This window comes from Patella vulgata, chromosome 3 (genome assembly GCF_932274485.2).
Source record: "Patella vulgata chromosome 3, xgPatVulg1.2, whole genome shotgun sequence".
Lineage (NCBI taxonomy): Eukaryota > Metazoa > Mollusca > Gastropoda > Patellidae > Patella > Patella vulgata.
The window spans coordinates 2,642,826-2,662,497 of record NC_065881.2 but is presented as its reverse complement, the minus strand read 5'-3'; the positions used below and the strand labels follow the sequence as shown (position 1 = coordinate 2,662,497).

General features: G+C 36.3%; 1 protein-coding gene and 1 long non-coding RNA gene across 7 annotated transcripts in view; one reads left to right on the top strand and one right to left on the bottom strand.

The window, feature by feature from the left end:
* LOC130012211 (uncharacterized) overlaps positions 1-19,672 on the bottom strand; it is a 97,649-nt gene that overhangs the window by 13,554 nt on the left and 64,423 nt on the right. For 2 of the 6 annotated variants that reach the window (XR_008787587.1, XR_008787588.1), the window contains exon 1: positions 922-2,154. The exons of 2 other annotated variants lie outside the window; for them this stretch is intronic. The gene's annotated coding sequence lies outside the window, so the exon portion shown is untranslated. Of the gene's footprint in view, positions 1-921; positions 2,155-19,672 lie in introns of those variants that run through there. 2 more of the 6 variants (XR_008787589.1, XR_008787590.1) reach the window with 2 other exon arrangements.
* LOC130012212 (uncharacterized) overlaps positions 19,202-19,672 on the top strand; it is a 63,480-nt gene continuing 63,009 nt past the window's right edge. Inside the window, exon 1 of the long non-coding RNA XR_008787592.1 lies at positions 19,202-19,349. This is a non-coding gene — a long non-coding RNA (uncharacterized LOC130012212). The remainder of the gene's footprint in view (positions 19,350-19,672) is intronic.

Here is a 19,672-nt window from a genome sequence, read left to right as displayed (position 1 = left end):
ATATGTAAGCAGCAAGGGCTTGTGGGCGAATTCTCATATTTTGAAAGTGAGAGAGAGAGAGAGAGAGAGAGAGAGAGAGATAGAGAATGGGGTTTAAACGTCCACTGACACAAACTAGGTCATTTCGGGCCTAACACATGATTCAATTTTATTTCCATAATTCGCTTGCGCGTAGGGGTCTTTAGCAGTGGAAGGAAACCGGAGGACCCGGACAAAACCCATGAGGTTGGACAGGCGACCCTACTCCTTGTCACGTACAACCGGGGATTCGAAACCACGCCAGATGACTCAATGACAGACTTAATGATACAGCACGCACGTGCCATCCAACCCCCCTGAAAGAGAGAGAGAGAGAGAGAGAGAAATGGGGTTTAACCTCAACTCGACTCAAACTAGGTCATTTCGGGACTAACACATGGTTCAATTTTATTTCAATAATTCACTTGCGCGTAGGGGTCTTTAGCAGTGGGAGGAAACCGGAGGACCCGGAGAAACCCCACGAGGTAGGCCAGGCGACCCTACTCCTTGTCACGTACAACCGGGGAATCGAAATCCCACCAGTTGACTCAATGACAGACTGTATGATACAGCGCAGCGCGCACGTGCTAACCATTCGGCCATCCAACCCCCCATTTTTTTAAAGTGAATTCCGGTGTTTATATGTTTTTAAAAGTGAATTCCGGTGATCATCGGTGTTTTTCAATTATTTATTATTAATATTAATGCAAAATATATGTAAAGAGGTAGGCCTTGGAGTCAAATTTTGATATTTGCAAAGTGAATTCCGGTGATTTAGTATCCGCTCAAAATCTAAACAAAACAACTCGACGCAGCCAAATGTTGACAACTTGTTTGCTTCTTTCAGCTGACAGCAAAATTCACAATTTTCAGTTACCTGCACTGCTAACACGTTAAACTTACATATCATATCCATTTTTTTTTCTCAAAATATTTTTTTACTGTTGATTTTTTAACGAGATTTCCAAAACCTCTACTGCAAACCGATAACTGGATCTTGACCGATCTGTAGAATATCTGTCAGTGTTTATGTAGCGAAGCGGAATTTTAATATGTTTATAGGTTTTATTATGTCAAGTAATATAGTGTATTGAGTGAGTGCACCTTTAAACTAACAAACTGACACTAATTTTAATTGCAACTGGTCTATAATAACATCTCTCCTTTAACTTGGCTTGTTAACCTGTACTGTTTTCTTAGAGCCCAAATCTTGGGGTGAGTACAATTCTACTCCCTTGGTTACAAGCAAGTTTTCTTTTTATCTGAACCTCACTTTAGACATCAGACATTAGATAGATTTCGAAGTGTAAGGACAATTTGATATCTTCAATCAAATTGTTTAACTTTATTTTCCAAATCTAGTTAGGTTATTTTCAGAGAATTGTTCCAGTTATACTACTTCAGTATTACAGGTATGTGTGCTAATTCTCTTATTTTGGGTAATTGGGGTTTAGATGGAGCGGATGTAGGAATGATAGAAATTGTAATATTAAGCAACCATTTTATTTAAATAGATAGAAAATAACATGTAAAGATCATTAGTTTTTCATATATACATATATATAGTAGATTATAAGGTACCGTTTTGAAAGTATATTGTATGTATAATCAGAATAATGTTATTTTCCAGAATATAGTTATCTGAAGATTTTGTTCACCATCTTGATAGTCTTATTTAAAAACCCCTTCTTTGGGTATGTTATCAATTACTTATATTATATTTAGTATAAACTTAAGGCCTGTTTAATATGTTTAATTTAATTAGTGATGTATTTTAGTGTATAAATTATTGATATATTTCATTGAGTACCAATATGCATGCCTTACTATTATTTTATTGTACTCAACTGTTACTGTGATATGTATATTAATTTTAACGTATATATATTTCAGGGTTTTTAATAAAGGTTTAAAAACTAACCACCTTAGTTTTTATTGAGAATTTACACCCCCCGGTTACATTTATACCCACAAATCTAACCCTAACCCTTCAGAATAGTTTTAGCCACAATCCACCGTTGTTACAGCTTCAATTTGTACGTTTGACATGTAATTTATAAACCTAACCCTAACCCTCGAGAAGATATTCTCCAGATGACACAATGATCTAGTATTATTCCCTTGGCGAACTCTAGCAAATTCAAATTTGAAACACAGAATTTCACACGAAACGAAATTTATCTATTTTTCAGTTATTTTCAATATTAAGTCATTGTAGTTATCTAATGTTGGCCTACCATGCCCAAAAATATTCACATTTGGTTAAATGTGCCGGAAGGACATAGTGCCGAAAACACTGCAACATTAATTATATAAAATTATATTTCGTTTCGAGTAAAATTTATAGGAAGATAGGCACAAAGGGTTAAAATCTAATTGATAAGGCCAACTTCAAGTTTGGCCAAAGGTCACGAGATGTAAACAGGGTTAACACTATAATCCCAACCCTAACCCGAACCCTGGACATAGCCCTAATACTTAGTCTAACCCTAACCTACAATCTCGTCAACAATCACGCGCTCTACTTATTACATCCCAGCGACATCGACGAGAATTGAGTTGACCTTAAGAATAAGATCTAGCCGTGGCAAATCTAGTTTCATTTTGTTAGCACAGTTTTATTTATTTGGTCACAGACCACTAAAGTTTTCCCCATTGACAATGTTTATTCTCGTATCTTACTCCCTTAGACAGATGTAGCAACTTGTGGAAACCCCTTGATTTACTTCATTCTCAGCCAAGTTATCATTGTTTGTAGTTTTGACAAGATGTATGCACAGTGTTAACCAGGGCACTGATAGTGATATAGCCTAATCGGGATTTTTAAATTAAATTTTTAAATGGGGAACCGTTTTAATCTAGTTAAAATCTCGAGTATCCAATGCCATCGAGAGTCGATTAAATGTCTTGTTTTGTTAATAAATGTCTATTCAATAGTTTATATAATATATAACATTTCACTCCTATGACATCATTATTAATGTGACGTAATAATGTATGTTTAGTTTAACAAAATGTTCTGTTTAAACAATGCGAACATTTATTCTACATTATTGCTATCTCAAAGCTGTCGAAAATTTAATCAAAAAACATACATGGTTCGAATGTGTTAGACATTACGTTTATAGAATACAAACATCTCACTCCAATCCGATTAAAATACAGATCTATATTTCGTTTCGTGTTTTATACTTTCGACGGCCTCTACTATTCGAAGATCTGACTGTAGTGCGAGGTCGTTTCAAGGGTCACACGAGCGTCTTTTCACCCTATGACGTCAGACATTGATTAATCAAGCAGCGTTGCGGTTTCTAGTGCTTTACCCACAGTTCCATGCACGGAACGCCGTAACAGGCCGGTTCATTGGTTAATTCCACAAATGAAGCAGAGCGCCTGTTATATAACAACTCTTCCAGATCATAGTGTTATGAAGACAAGTAAAACGAAATTTTTAACTATAAAAAACGAAACGAATAGGACCTTGTTATAATCAGATTTAAAATTACGTGTCTGGGTCGTTTTACAACAAAGTCGTCCATGGAAGCAATCCCATCTTAATGTTTATAAGCCATGCCCTTAATGTATCATATTATTTGGGTTTGGACTTGTGTTTTTGCGACGACCCATCAAATATTGACGTATACATTTATTCATGAACTTTTCAATTCTAAGAATCATTTTCCAAACTTATCAAGGAAATGAAATGAGTTTGTTTGCCACCGCGGTTAACCAAATAAAAATGTTCTGCTCTGACAGAGCTAATGAAAACGGGCATACGTCATGCAATGTGGTATGAAGCAATTTTGCCCGGACAGCGGCGCTACGGTCTACTTTAATATCTAATTGCAACTGCCATGGGATCTTTTACGTCCTGCAATGACAAGGGAAAACCACATCGGAAAATCTCGACGAACGTTCTCGACCAACACCGGGAGCGAGTCTTCTTTGTCACACTATCCGTGCTACACCACTTATAAATCCTATATGGACATTTCTCACCCAACACCGGGAGCGAGTCTTCTTTGTCACACTATCCATGCTACACCACTTATAAATCCTATATGGACATTTCTCGGTCAACACCGGGATCGAACCCGGACCTGCTGGTTAATGAGTCAGCGACTTAATCACCGAGCCCCCGTGGCCCCGGTTTATAAATGACCTGTACAAAATATAAATGAAATGAAATGAAATGGGGTTTAACGTCCTACTGTTCTGCTCTGAACTGGGCTAATGAAGACTGGCATGCGCCATACAGTGTGCTATGAGGGAAATTTTGCCCGGACAGCGGCAATACGGCCTACTCTTATATTAATTCCAACTGTCAAGGGATCTTTTACGTGAACGCCAATGTGTACACGGGACCTCGGTTTTTCGTCCAATCCGAACGACTAGACTGCTGTCCTGCATCACTGACAAGGGGAAACCACGCCGGAAAATCTGGATGAACTTTCTCGGCCAATGCAGGGATCGAACACCCGACCTCCAGACTAGCGAGCCAGCGGTTTTTTTTTGTAAATATGTTTATTCAATAAATATATAATCATACATTTTAATCATGGAACAGCACAAAATATTCTTAATCAATTAAAAGCATTATTTTTTTTTTTTATTTTATTTTTTTTTTTTTTTAAAAAAACAAGAAAAATGAAAAGAAAAGAAATACATTCCTGAATCAAAATACAAAACCATTGACACATTAACACATTGATGAAATAATACATCAATAAATCAATGGATCCATACATTAATTCATAAATATATTTAAATTAGGTTAATTACAATATGTATTAAAAGAAGGTGCCATTCAATTTGAAACTTCAATCAAGATATAATTACACAAAGTTACATAGTATGTACATATAATGTTAAAGATGTTTTGGCTATTTTGATATTCAGTAATGGTAATCTAAGTCAATACGAATAGTATAATTTATAGTTTAAAATTAAATATTAATTACTTCATCGTTTTCTAATCATTTATATTAATTAGTGTATTTAAGGTGTCACGACAATTACAAATCTTAGCTTATATTTACGAGCTGATAAGATTTTACACAGTATCTAGCAGACGAGATTTCTGCCGCCTGCGCGGCGCGTCCCAATTACTGACCTACTATACACACTCAATCTGTGTCAGCTATACAAGACTCTACTTTCCAGTTCTTTTTTATCACCATACATCATATAAGTCCAGTTCTTCCAGTGCTCTTAAAATTTAACATTGAAAAGGGGCTATTGTAAACCTGTTAAGGCAGCGTCTTATCCACTTAGCCACAGCGAGCCCCTGTAGAAAATATAATTTCGATGATTTCCATTTTTAAATACTAACTACAGGCAGGCTCCTCTCGTTTAGGTCCCTCTTCCGATTCGTCCGATTCAAGTGGAATCTCATCACGTGTAGTGCCATATGTTCAAATTCCGGAAAGGTGGACACTTAATCGTTATCAGCCAGGATTGCTAAAAAATCAGAGGAACATTGGATCATAAATTGTATTTTGTGTAGAAAGTTACTTCAATGATTTAAAATTAAAAACTACTCCATATTGTTTTATATGTGAAATTTAGATGATTAAGACCATACCTCCATTTAATTCAGGTGCCACTGCTGTTTCTTTGAGCAGTCGGTTTAATTATGTTACGCTACCTAAACTAGATAATCCAGATTCATTGCCAGTGTGCTATGAGCGACATTTAGACCGGACAGTGGCTCTACAGCCTATACTCTTATGGGATCGTTAACGTGCACGCCACATACATGGGACCTCGGTTTTTCGTCCCACCCGAGCCAGTATACGTTGTCCCTTGTCAGGTCTGCAGTCCTGCACCACTGACAAGGAGGAACTACATTGGGGTACTTTCTCTGTCAACACAGAGATAGAACACGGGACCACTAGGTCAGTGAGTCAACGTCTTACCCACTCAGCCACCGTGGCTCGCTGGTGGAAGACAAATATCTAATTGTAATATCAGTTATAAGTTGGTTCAATTTTGCTCAGTATTTATAAAGATATATACAATATAGAAACCCCATCGATCTATGTTAATCGCTATGAAGTACGCCTGCGGCCATTTTGTTGTCGCGACAATTTAATGACAAACCCGTTTTAAATCCGACTGAATCCAGTCAGGGAGATTATCCAGCGTTTGTATTATGATTTTGTTTTCTTAATTATGTGTCAAATAACGAATCTGGGTATATATCAACGTGGCTTAAACAGACATTATACAAGAGCTAAATCGGATTATTGCATGTCTTTCTTTAGGCCTGAAATGTTATATAAATTATTAATTAGACATTAATTAACTTATCCAGATCATAATCAACTCTCGATATCATCGCTATCTTGTGACCTCTAACCGACTTAGCTACTTTACCAATTAGACCCACCAGGTACTGTAGCTAGCTTACGGCTGTAAATCTTCTTGTGACCTCTAACCTTAGCTTTATCTCCTGTTCTGTAAGGTGTAGGCCTATCCACCTTCGTAGACTCGCCGATATCTTTCACAGATACTAATGAGTAGCTACCGTCGTTCTCCCACTCAACTTATCCATACACCTTGAAGAATTTTAATACTTTAAATCTCTCTGTAATAATGTTCTAAACGATTTGGACACGAAAACAGTTTTTCACTATAAACTGCTGCTTAACACCGGATTCTACAGTTGTGTGTGTGTGGGTGTGTGTGTGTGTGTGTGTCGTTGTTAACGTCCGCTTACACCTAGTGCGATGATGTCGCACAACTGCCTCGTTTGTTCGTTCCTGGAGTTTTACGTCTACTTCCACATCGTATACAAGATCAACTTCTATCATCTCATCTGATATCGCATACAAGATCAACTTCTATCATCTGATCTGATATCTCATACAAGATCAACTTGTAGCATCTGATCTGATATCGTATACAAGATCAACTTGTAGCATCTGATCTGATATCGTATACAAGATCAACTTCTCGCATCTGATCTCTGTTAGATCTGATTTTATAGATGATATGTTTTGGTTGACAATATTTAATACCAAACCCGTTTTTGTTTCTAATAGATTGGAATCCAACTCAATCAGCGGTCTACCATTGAACATGAAACAATTTTATTACACGCAGCTGTACATGTCTACATATACACGCCAACAAAACACATTGACATGCTGTTACAATAAATCTGTTCTGTCAAAACAAAACGTCACCTGTTGTTTTTAAAGGACTCAATCACTCGGCGTGTAATCACAAGACAGAGAACTAAAGATTTAATATCCTGTGAAGTGTGAATGCGGCTACACTCTAACCGTTAATCATGTCGTCACTATTGCATTAACTTGGGAGAGAAGGGAGTCCCTGTAATAAATATAACAGAACATGCTAAACATAAATATACCTTCCCAAATATAACATACCTTCTCGGAATATGTCATATCAGATTGATGAAGCGATCTCGCAATTCATAGCAGAACCGGGAATTGACTGTTGAGTTAGAGAGAGTCCGCTGAACTCAAATTATTTTTTGTAGTTCAACTGAATATTCGTGACTGTAATGATTGATATAGTGTAATCCTTTAGTGGCATTTAGCAATTGGAAACATAACAAAACTATACAGTTATATGGGACAACAATCACTGGTTTATTATACACAAGCACGACGTTTCGATAAGTATTCTCTTATCGTTATCACGCACATAACGTCGTGCTTGTGTATAATAAACCAGTGATTGTTGTCCCATATAACTGTATAGTTTTGTTATGTTTCCAATTGCTAAATGCCACTAAAGGATTATATTCATCATCAGTATGGGGATGAGGCAGTTAAGTGTGTACGCCAGCTTAGTAAACTAGAAGGGAAATATATTCAAGTGTGTAACAACTTAACCTTTCTTATGAGAATGATTAGTATATATATATATATATATATATATATATAGACCCTCAAGTTTACTAAATGTCATTGTGCTTGATAACGATAAGAGAATACTTATCGAAACGTCGTGCTTGTGTATAATAAACCAGTGATTGTTGTCCCATATAACTGTATAGTATTGATATAGTGGTTGTAATAGGGAAGTCTTTACTATTTTACTCACTTTGTTCGTGTTTTATATAATAATTGGTACGGCATTCATTTTACATGACTGTCTTTACTTGACGTGTTTACATGTGGTTTAACGACCACTCGACACAAACCAAGTTATTCGGGACTAACATGGTTCAATCTTATTTCAATAATTCGCTTGCGCGTAGGGTTCTTTAGCAGTGGGAGGAAACCCGAGGACCCGTAGAAAATCAACGAGGTTGGACAGGCGATCCTATTCCTTGTCACGAACAGCCGGGGAATCGAAACTACACTAGTTGACCTTATGATACAACGCACACGCGCTAACAATTCGGCCACCCAAGACCATGTGTGCTATGGGGGGGGGGACAGCTTTGTCAGACAGGCGGCGATACCATCTGCTCTTAACCAATTCCAATAGTGGTGGATTCTTTTACATGCACAATGTCCTCGTTTTTTAGACCTATCCGATCGACTATACACTGTTCTGGAGCCACGTTGGCTCATTGAGTAGGACTTTGGAAGACGTTGGAAACGTACATTCTTATTTGCCAGTGATGTATCTGACGGACCCTATTCATTGTCACGTCCGTTGTTAAAAGATACAGATTAGATTTTTTTTTATCTTTTTTTCAAATTAAGGAGCCAGGGTAGCTAAGTGGGCGAGACGCTGGCTCGCTATCCTGTATGTCGCGTGTTCGATCCCTGCACTGGCCGAGAAAGTATGTCGGGATTTTCCTTCGTGCTTTCGCCTTGTCAGTGGTTGCAGGACCAGGGCCTGACAAGGAAAACTGTCTAATCATTCGGGTGTACACATTGTCGTGTACGTAAAAGATCCTTTTGCAGTTGGAATTCGATATAAGAGTAGGCCATAGTGCCGCAGCCCGGGCAAACATTCCCTTTTAGCACACTGTATGCCCGTCTTCATTATCCCGGTCGGACTGGAACAGTAGGACCTTAAACACCATTTCATTTCATTTTTTCAAAGTATGTAAATATAAATGTGCCAGAAAATTATTTAAATATTTGAAAATAGAAATGAACGTGCGTTTCAGTGATACCTAACATGATATCTAGAATTCGTATTAAGATCATACGAGACGAAGGATCGAGACTTATCGAGTAGAGCCTAGCATTACGGCGGCTGTATTAACATATTCTATATCTATCTTAACACATCACTGGTTTGAACGAATCAAATAAATAGTCAGACCTTTTATTTAAAGCTATATGTAAATTTCGAAATCCAAAATGGCAGCATTATAAAACGGTCGATTTTAAGTTAATCAACATTTTTAGGCCGATTGTCAAATGAATATGAATTGCACGATATGTTAATCCCAAAATGACATATTGTTAACGCGCTTTAAAAATCTGGATGCAGTAGACTAGATGTAGAAAATTCTAGATACATTAAAATTTTGGCACTAGAAGGTATTTCGTGCTATGGCTTGTTTGTGGTTTAGAATATGATTTATTGTCTTGAATATAATCACAGTATTAAACAATAGATTATAATCTCCCCTACTGATTATTGTAATTCCAGAATGTTTGATTGTCTTTGATTTCATAGGTGGATATCCTTACGTTATTGATTTTAGGGTTTATTGTGCTACTTGGAGGGTATGTGCAACCGTTTGTCACCTTAAATAAATTAATATAATTATAGTTTTTAATTAGACACTGTTAACCACACAATGATTTGTTAATGACAATAAATCATATAGTTTATTCAGCTTGGCGTAAGACTTAACAATAAATAGATACAGTTGGTTTAACTTGAATGAAGATTATTATCTATGTTGCATATATATCATCTGTCAGTTAAATCACTTTATATATCTTAATTTATTTTTTACTTTTTCACTGTTACTATATAAGACACACAGGCAAAGTAAAATACAATAATATACAATAATAAAAACAGGTATTTTTGATTATTTATAATATGTATAGGATAAGAGTTGAGTATGTATAAAAGATTAAAAAGTAAAATATAATATATACAAATAAAATCATTGCCTGTATCTTGCACACCTATATACAATAGAGCGATACAGATTTTAAGTACATTTAGTGTCAATAAGAAAATCTGGTTTTAAATACTAATTATAAATTTCAATGTTTCAATTATTGCAATATTTGATGACTTTACGTCTAAATGAAGATTATATAGAGAAAAAGAATTACATTAAATAAATAATTTGCAGATATTTTCTAATTAAACAGGTTGGCAGTGGGATTTTGGAGTGTAGAGTTTTTTGGCTGTTGAGTACATAGTGTCTATCTGAAAATATGCTTCAAATTTTAAAATATGGCTCTTAATGTTTCAAAAGTTACTATATTTGGTGACTTCAATAGCAAATAAAGATAATGTAAGCAAGAAAATTGTTTATAATTCAGAGTTGGCTGAGAATATCTTGTGAAAAGGTTTACAATAACCAATTTCCATGTTAATTTTTTGAGATGACTGGATGAGCAAGACTAATATGATTTGTATAGTTTAGAAAGAGCTGGATAGTAGGGGCTTGTATCACTGACAAACATTGGGTGTTTATGTTAGGGGTTAAAAGATGGGTCGAATGCTTGCAGACGGCAATTCGTCTGCTATTCTAGAGAGATATTTTCATAAAGGATTTAAGTTGTCAGTTATATCAACTTTAAGGGTATTTAATTTAGTAACTTTAGATGTTATATTTAGGATTGAGTTTTTTTATTGTGATTTCTAAGTATGACAATTACCCTTTAGGCTTATTTTATATCTAAAGTTATTTCTTAAACAAAGTAGATTTGTTCTATATTAGATTGAAATAGATGAAAGACGCTGGCTCGCTATCCTGGAAGTCGGTTTTCGATCCCTGCATTGGCCGAGAATGTTCATCCAGATTTTCCGGCGTGGTTTCCCCTTGTCAGTAATGCAGGACAGAGGGCCTGACAAGCACAGCTGTCTAGTCATTCGGATGGGACGAAAAAACGAGGTCCCGTGTACACATTGGAATTCTATATGAAAGTAGGCCGTAGTGCCGCTATCCGGGATAAATTTCCCCCATAGCACACTGTATGGCGTATGCCCGTCTTCATTAGTCGAGTTCGGAGCATTTCATTTCATTTCGAAGCTCTTCGGAGAAGGTGTTAGAAGGAATATTTAGGGATGTTCTGGAATATTCAAGCATTCTCATCAATAAATTTTTCTACCTTAAAGAAATCTAATAGGGATGTTTGAAGGTTTTGATCTTATTATATTATATTTAACAATATAATATTTAATTACAAGTTCTTCGGAAGATGTGTTCGAGGGAATAATCATTGAATAGTTATCAAAGTGAGAGAGAGAGAGAGAGAGAGAGAGAGAGAGAGAGATAGGATTTAACCTCCACTCGACACAAACTAGGTCATTTCGGGACTAACATATGGTTGAATTTTATTTCCATAATTTCCATAACGGGGTCTTTAGCTGTGAGAGGAAACCGGAGGACCCGGAGAAAACCCACGAGGTTGGACAGGCGACCCTACCCCTTGTCACGTACAAACGGGGAATCGAAACCCCACCAGTTGACTCAATGACAGACCGTGTGATACAGCGCGCGCGTGCTAACAAGTGAGAAATAATATGAGATTCTAAATAAATTAGAAACCAAAAAGATTTCTCAGGTATGGAGATTTTGACTTTAATAGGTTCAACGATAGAAGAATTAGATGCTCTTCGGCAAAAGTGTAAAATATGAAGAGATTCAGAGTGAAATGAATTGTTTTGAAAAAATTATTAAGATTACGCAAAAGCTTTTGAATGTTTTGTCTATATTACATTCAGAGTTGAGAAATGGATTCCAAGCTCTTCAGACAGTATATCAACATACTTTTAAAAAGTAATTTTAAACTAAGTTCGGGAATACCCGACCTCGAAGTTCGAAAGATCTAAAAGTTTCGAGGTAATAAAGTGTCCCGAATAATATTTGTAATAAAAGTAAACTGAACTTCCACTTGATTGATTAAATTCAGACTGATTTAAGAATAATATACACATAAATTATTATAGGGTATAGGGTATGGGAATTATTTATTTTTAAATATATTTTTAGGATTGAGCTTGTTCAATGTGTATTCTAAATATGACAAATATATTTAAGTATGGCAACTTTCATACCTAAATACGACAAATGTATTTTAGTGTGATAAAATCAACTTTCATACCCAAAGGTTATTTCTTAAACAAAGAGACATATCATTCATCCAATCACTTTTCTCACTTTTATTTTAATGGTACAAGTCAAATAGAATTCTGTGCTGGTTAGGAGAAGTCGAGTTCAATTTCTCCATTATAATTATTTTTAACAAATAGGGATGAATATTTCTCTAAATGTTGTTTGGTTATTTTTATAATACTTGCTAATGTAATATAGGTTTTATTGAAGCATTCTATGAAAATATTTAATAATATCAATATTATAATGTACCGTATCTATCATTGTCTTGCACTGATTAAATAAACAGGTGGATTGTTACACATATAATAATAAAATAAAATAAAGGAATTTAATACAATATCATTTAAAGGTACAGGTAAAATATATGTTATGACATCTTGAATAAACGAAGTCAAAATAAATAAATCAGTCGTGATATAATCATATTTATTTATAACTAAACGACGCAACATACCATATAATTGATATATGATTGAAAAATAATTGAATTCATGGCTATCGAACTTCAAAGTGGGTGATGTCGGATGTGACCCTGGGTAGTTTAAATAATCGTCCCCCGTGGGCTCACAAACCAGTAAGTCCCTCATCCTCATCCGTATTATCCCGGGTTGGTGACAAATTTATATGTTTAAAACAGTAGAACGTTAAACGTCATTTTATTTCAATTTATATGTTTAAAATGAATGATATGTATTATTGCAACTGTTTGTGGGTTTCTTTTAGAACGTATTTTACGATATGATAAATGAAATGGAGTTAAACGCCCTACTTCTTTGACTGGGCAAATAAAAACGGACATACGCCAAGCAGAGTGCTATGAGGGAAATGTAACCTGGACAGCAGCGCTACTGCCTATTCTAATATCGAATTCCAACTGCCAAGGGATCTTTAAAGAGCATGCCAATTTGTACATGGGACTCGTTTTTTCGTCCCATCTAAACGACTATACGTTGATGTCCGTGATTTGTTAAGAGCTCTATCTAATATTTATCAATGGAAAGCCTCGTGTTTACCGAGAGTCTGATAAAAAACAAACACGATATTACTATGGACAAGGAACTGACTATACTGTTGGATGAAATTCAAAAATCTAATTCACCATATCCATGAAGCTACCTCGTTATTCATTATTCAACTTTATATTCGGGATTCCAATATGCAGCTAGCCGTGACTAGAATGATGGGTGCCAAGAATCCCCCAGTAGTATAAAACTCGAAGAGCGCCACCCCATTTACTGGTCCAAGTTCTCGTAAAAACGTCCAGTCGTTCACAAATACTCGAAATTTGGACTTAATGAAGAGTCCGTGCAACAATTCAGTCATGGATCGAACCCACGCCATTTGATTCAATTAAAGTGGACGTTTACATAATCGTCCCCCTTTTGACTAATCTCGGCCTTAGCCACAGTGTCTCGAGAGTAAGACGCTGGCTCACAAACCAGTAAGTCCCTCATCTTCATCTGTATTATTCCGGTTGGTGACAAACAGTAGAACGTTAAACCCCATTTTAATTCAATTTATATGTTTAAAACAGTAGAACGTTAAACGTCATTTTATTTCAATTTATATGTTTAAAATGAATGATATGTATTATTACAACTGTTTGTGGGTTTCTTTTAGAACGTATTTTACGATATGATAAATGACATGGAGTTTAACGCCCTACTGCTTCGACTGTGAAAATGAAAACGACCATACGTCATGCACTGTGCTATAAGGGAAATTTAGCCCGAAGAGCGGCGCTACTGCCTATTCTAATATCGAATTCTAACTAACTAGGGATCTTTAAAGAGCATGCCAATTTGTACATGGGACCCATCCGAACGATTATACCAAAAACAAACTGGCAACTAAATTTTTTAATTAAATCAGACACATTACATGTTAGCTCTGTCTGTCTTTCTGTTGGCATTGCCAGATTTAGTTGAAGCCCCTCCCCATCCTCACGACAACAGGAAGATCAAAGTGACTATTAAACACTATTGAAGATATTGACGAATGTTTAGTTGATGCCCCCCCCCCCCTCCTCCCATACCTCATCTTGGCCCGATGACCCCCCCCCCCCCAATCATGGCCCGATAAGCCCCCACACCACCCTCCACTCACCCATATCTTGGCCCGATGACCCTCATATCTTGAGACCCTCCTAGGTTTCATCCTGTCAAGCCCACAGGTCAATCTAGCACTGTCTGTTTGTTAGCGAGAGAGAGAGGGGGAGACAGAGACAGAGTGTATATTCCCATGCTCCTGTACACCATGTGCCGATACAGTGTCCAGAGATGTACGACAATTTAATCTATATGACATTTTCAGCTCTTAAGAAACATTCCTATCGGAGATAAAGCTCAAGTACCACTCTTAACATTTACACATTTTAAATCAGTGTAATAAACAGTGTTAAGCGCAATAGTAGAGTTGTCACTCTGCTTTATGCGCCACATTTTACATGGCATGAGCCTTGTTTCCCGGGGTGTGAAATTTCAGGCATCGGGTCAATGCCGACGTCTGATTGATTGGTTGATTGGAATTCGGGTGGACATAGCATGGGATTTCGGTTGCAAAACCAAAGGATTTTTTTTTCGGGCTCATCATTTCTGCCCCTCCCACTCATCCGGCTCATAAACCTACGCAAAATGTCACGTTTCGTTTAATTTTCCAATGAGTCATAAAGTAAGAGGGGACTGGTTGACTGAGCGTATAGTATAGTCTCGAATTACCGGTGGAAAAACTCCAAAAAAGTCGCGATCAAAATCTCCAGCTCAATATTTAGAAAAGAAAAGAAATGAAATGGGGTTTAACGTCCTACTTTTCTTCTCCGACTGGGCTGATAAAGACGGGCATGCGCCATACAGTGTACTATGAGGGACATTTTGCAGTCTTCACGTTGTCGGGCACGTAAAAGAATCCATGGCAACTGGAATTCGAAATAAAAGAAGGCCCCTCATTGCAGTCGGTGGTGATTAGTAAGACGTTAAATGTTGTCGGACACGTAAAAGAACCCATGACAGTCACGGTTGCTCAGTGGGTAGGACGTCGGCTCGCTAACCTGGAGGTCTCATATCGTTGGCCAAGAAAGTTCATCGTTTTTTTTTCCGGCATATTTCCTCCTTGTCAGTGGTACGGGCACGGGGCAACATGTGTAGGCGTTCGGATAGGACGACTATACGGGGACCCGTAGACACATTGGCGGGGACCTTAAAAAAACCTTAACAGTTGGAATTCGAAATAAGAGTCAGCTCCGCTATCCAGGCAAAATTTCACTTATAACACACTGTTTGTCGTATATTCCCGTCTTCATTAGCCCAGTCGGTGCAGAACAGTAGGACGTTAAACCTTATTTCATATCATTTCACTTGTCTACCTTCAACTTCACCAACTCGAGTGGATGTGTTATCATAAAATAGTTTAGAATTATAAGCGGGTGTATTTGAGGGGGGGGGGGCTCTATACTAATTTTGGCTTTTTAACATGTTTTTTTTTATGTGTCAGAGTCTTATATAGCAGCTGTATAGTTTCTTACAGTTCATATCAGATATATATTGCTAGCTGTGTTATATAACGTGACATGACGACATCAGTACAACTTGTATGGTGGGTTATACAAGGATAGCTAGTAAGACAGAGCAATAATCTGTTAGTGATATCTACTAATTGGATAGACTAACATGCTATTACCCATGCTTAAGGTAAACAGCTACCATATTTAGGCTTGTTTTACTAATTGGATAGACTAAACCAGTATTAACCATGCTTATGGTTAATAGATACCATATTTAGGCGACATTTCGAAGAATATTTAATATAAGAAGAACAATTCCTGATAATTACTTAACCCTTGGTACAATCTTGTAATCTCACCAATATATAGAGACTTTGCTTCACTTTTTTACATAACGATTCACAATGCAATGCACAGGGGAGAATTTAGTCCGTACAATGGCGTTTCTACCCAATTAAGTCAGCTATTAATTTAAAGCAGGTATTAATACAAATTTGTGATCAGATTTGTAACCCTCTATCCTATCTTCTATTGAGAGGTGGTTGGGTTGCCTAATGGTTAATGCGTGCGCGTTGCATCATAAGGTCTATCATTGAGTGAAGTGGCGTGGTTTCGATTCCCCGCTTGTTCACGACAATGAGTAGGATCGCCTGTCCAACCTCTTGGGTTTTCCCTGGGTCCACCGGTTTCCTCCCACTGGTGTACCTTTAACAGTAAACTGCTACCTCTATATTAACGGCGCACAGGTTTTTTTCTTATTGCATTAATGTAAGTTAACAGACTTCAAGATCAAGAACTGTTTTAAAAATGGTAACTACACGTTTTTCCTAACAAAGTGGAAAACAGGCTGGAAATTGTTCAACTTTCTCAGTCAAAGCCGGTGTCGAACAAGAATGGGTTGGAATGCCTGTTTTCAGTAACTTGTTTTGTTTCCCTTGACCTGTTGGTTACTACCAGTGCTTCATAATAAAACAACAATACAAAGAGTTTACAATTATTATTCTAATATGGAAAGATATTATATACATGTATTTTAGCTCCATCTGGAATCATTTTTTATTATAATATGGAATGATATTATACATGTATTAAAGTTCCATCTGAAAAAAACTATCAACTACTTCTTCCAGCGATTGACCATAATTTATTCCATTTCGGATAGAAATAATGTTATCTCCCTTACACCGTAAACAAAACATTATTTAACAATAATTCAGCCATAACAGTAGTCTAATTATTAATCTATTTTAATGTCAGTTATCTTATTAATTGTTACTTGAATTGTAAAGTTTCTATGATCATCAATAAATCCACTGCCAGGATTACTGAGTCTGCTCTCCCAGTCAATAGGATCAGTATGACAGTATATCCCACCAGGTCTAACAGTCTCATTACATTGTTTAACTACAGATTGTCTATCATCTGTTTTATTTATAAGTTTACATGTGACGTCAACTTTACATGACGTAATACTTTTATCTTCTACGTCATTCAGGTTTAATACAAAACAGAATGCTGATGATCCTTTATACACAACAATACTCCATGTAAAACCTGAAACTACATGTCGTTTACCATAATACCGACCACCACCTCTCACAGTATCCACATTAAAAACATCTTCAAACATATTCTGATGACAACTTACAACTTTACCAATCATATTCTGATGACAACTTACAATTTTACCAAGTTGATTAGTTAACAAAGTTTTATCTATCTCTGCTACTTGAAATGTTGAATATCTTACATCAGGTATATCCAATTTTCTACAACAACTTTCATCTTTTTCCTGTCTAACTTTAGGTATTCTTTGTAAAACTTGAACAACGGATGAATCTTCTAAAACATTCACTGAATATTTAACACTAGCTTTTAAATCTTCTGTTAGTTTTTTAATGTCCTCCATCAATTTCCTGAATTTGGATTCTTCCTCTTCACTAGCTTTCTGCATTTCCTTTTTAATATTTTCTCCGATATTGTGAAATTCTGAGCAGATTTTCTCAACCTGTGCATCTATTTTGTCACATTCAGTTTTTGTACATTGTTTGACTTCAATTAATTTACTATTTAAATTATCATAATGTTTCTGAAAATTAGTGATTTGTTTTTCTAATTCATCATTCAGTGATTTTAAATCGTGTCTGATACTTTGTCTGCCTTCATCCTCCTGTAAATCTAAAAAATGATGTCCATTATGATCGGCCACGAAACATTTCCAACAAACGGCTACAGTACAATCTTTACAGTAGACTTTTACGGTCTCCTTTTCATGGCGCAGACAGAAATCTTTAGGATTTGTGATAGACGAAGCCGAAGCTTTTTCCTTTATTGTTTCGTGTGAAGTAGGCGCTTGATAGATCTGTGTTTCATCATATCGAGACACAACGTGGTCTTTGCAAGATTTTAACTTATCATGCGTGGTTTTACATGATTTACATAAATATTGATCACAGTCTCGACAGAAATATTGACATGTATCTTCCGTACATACATCACATTGAGGAATATTAATTGGTTTAGGTTTAAATCGATCCAGACCTCCGTCACTGAGATTTATAAAACTACGGCATAATGGGCAATGGAACTGATCTTTAGTGGAGGTTTTGTTCACATAATCTTCTAAACAGATAAAACAAAAGGGGTGTGCACAATCGAGTACCACGCGTTGTTGAAATTCGTTCAAACAAATACTACACACTTCCTTCTCTGCCATTTTAAATAACTGTTTGTTGCACTGGTTGTATAAACTAGACAAAACAACAACAAACAATTAGGCTAAATATAATATATACGATATCCTAGAAATCAAAACTGCTAAATTTAGCCAAATCGTCTAACCTCGCCTGACATCTTCTCGAGCAGTTTATCTTCCTTGGACTGTACACTGAACATGCATAAACTTGATATAGTTTCTTAGAAACGTCTAAGTCACATAATTGTGGACAATACGAGTTCAAACTGGATGAAAATACAAAATCAAACAATATAATACTTGATATCGAGATAGATGAACTAAAAATCAAAAGTATTAAATTCAAACAAAACATGTAAATCACATAGAAATTCACGTCTTTCTTCGTCTTTCGCAGTTTGTTCTTCTTATGCTGTAGACTGAACATACGTAAACTTGCTACAGTTTCTTGGAAATTCTATTTTTATTTTCGTTTTGATATAACGATCTTCGACATTAGGCTTTGTCACCCAGACTATAACCGTGTACGTAAACTACCATTGATATTGTTAGCGTGTGGATAACAGAGGCTAAAAATATCACGCTATATGCTGTAGACTGAGCATGCGTAAGTTTGCTCGGGTTTCTCTGAAATTCTATTTTCGTTTTAATATAATGAACTTCGACATTAGCCTTTGTCACCCAGACTATAACTGTGTATATCAACTACAACTGATATTGTTTGAGTGGGTAACAGAGGCTACCACTATCGCGCTACATCATATTGACACTATATCTGTCGGTGTACGTCTATAATTATAATATTATGACTATATGTAGTATGAAAATAGGTCACCTTATAGGGAGATATACTATAATGCTTATACGTTTAATTTTATACACAGGTATGTCTCCAACTTGGTATCTTCAACAATGTAGTAATATATCAACTAGTTAATAAACCTCTAGATATAATATACACGGCTGGGTCCACATGGCGCTATATCCTTACTTAGAAAGTTCATCGGGACTCTCCGATTTTAGTATCATGCTCCATCCGAACGACTAGACGGTGTTCCTGCAGGACTGAGAGAGGGGAACCAAGCCGGAAAATCCCGAATAGCTTTCTCAACCAACACTGGGATCAAACCCATAACCTTCTGGTTAACGAACGAGTGTCTTACTCACTGAGCCACCGCGACTCGTCTGATAATATAATACTTGACAT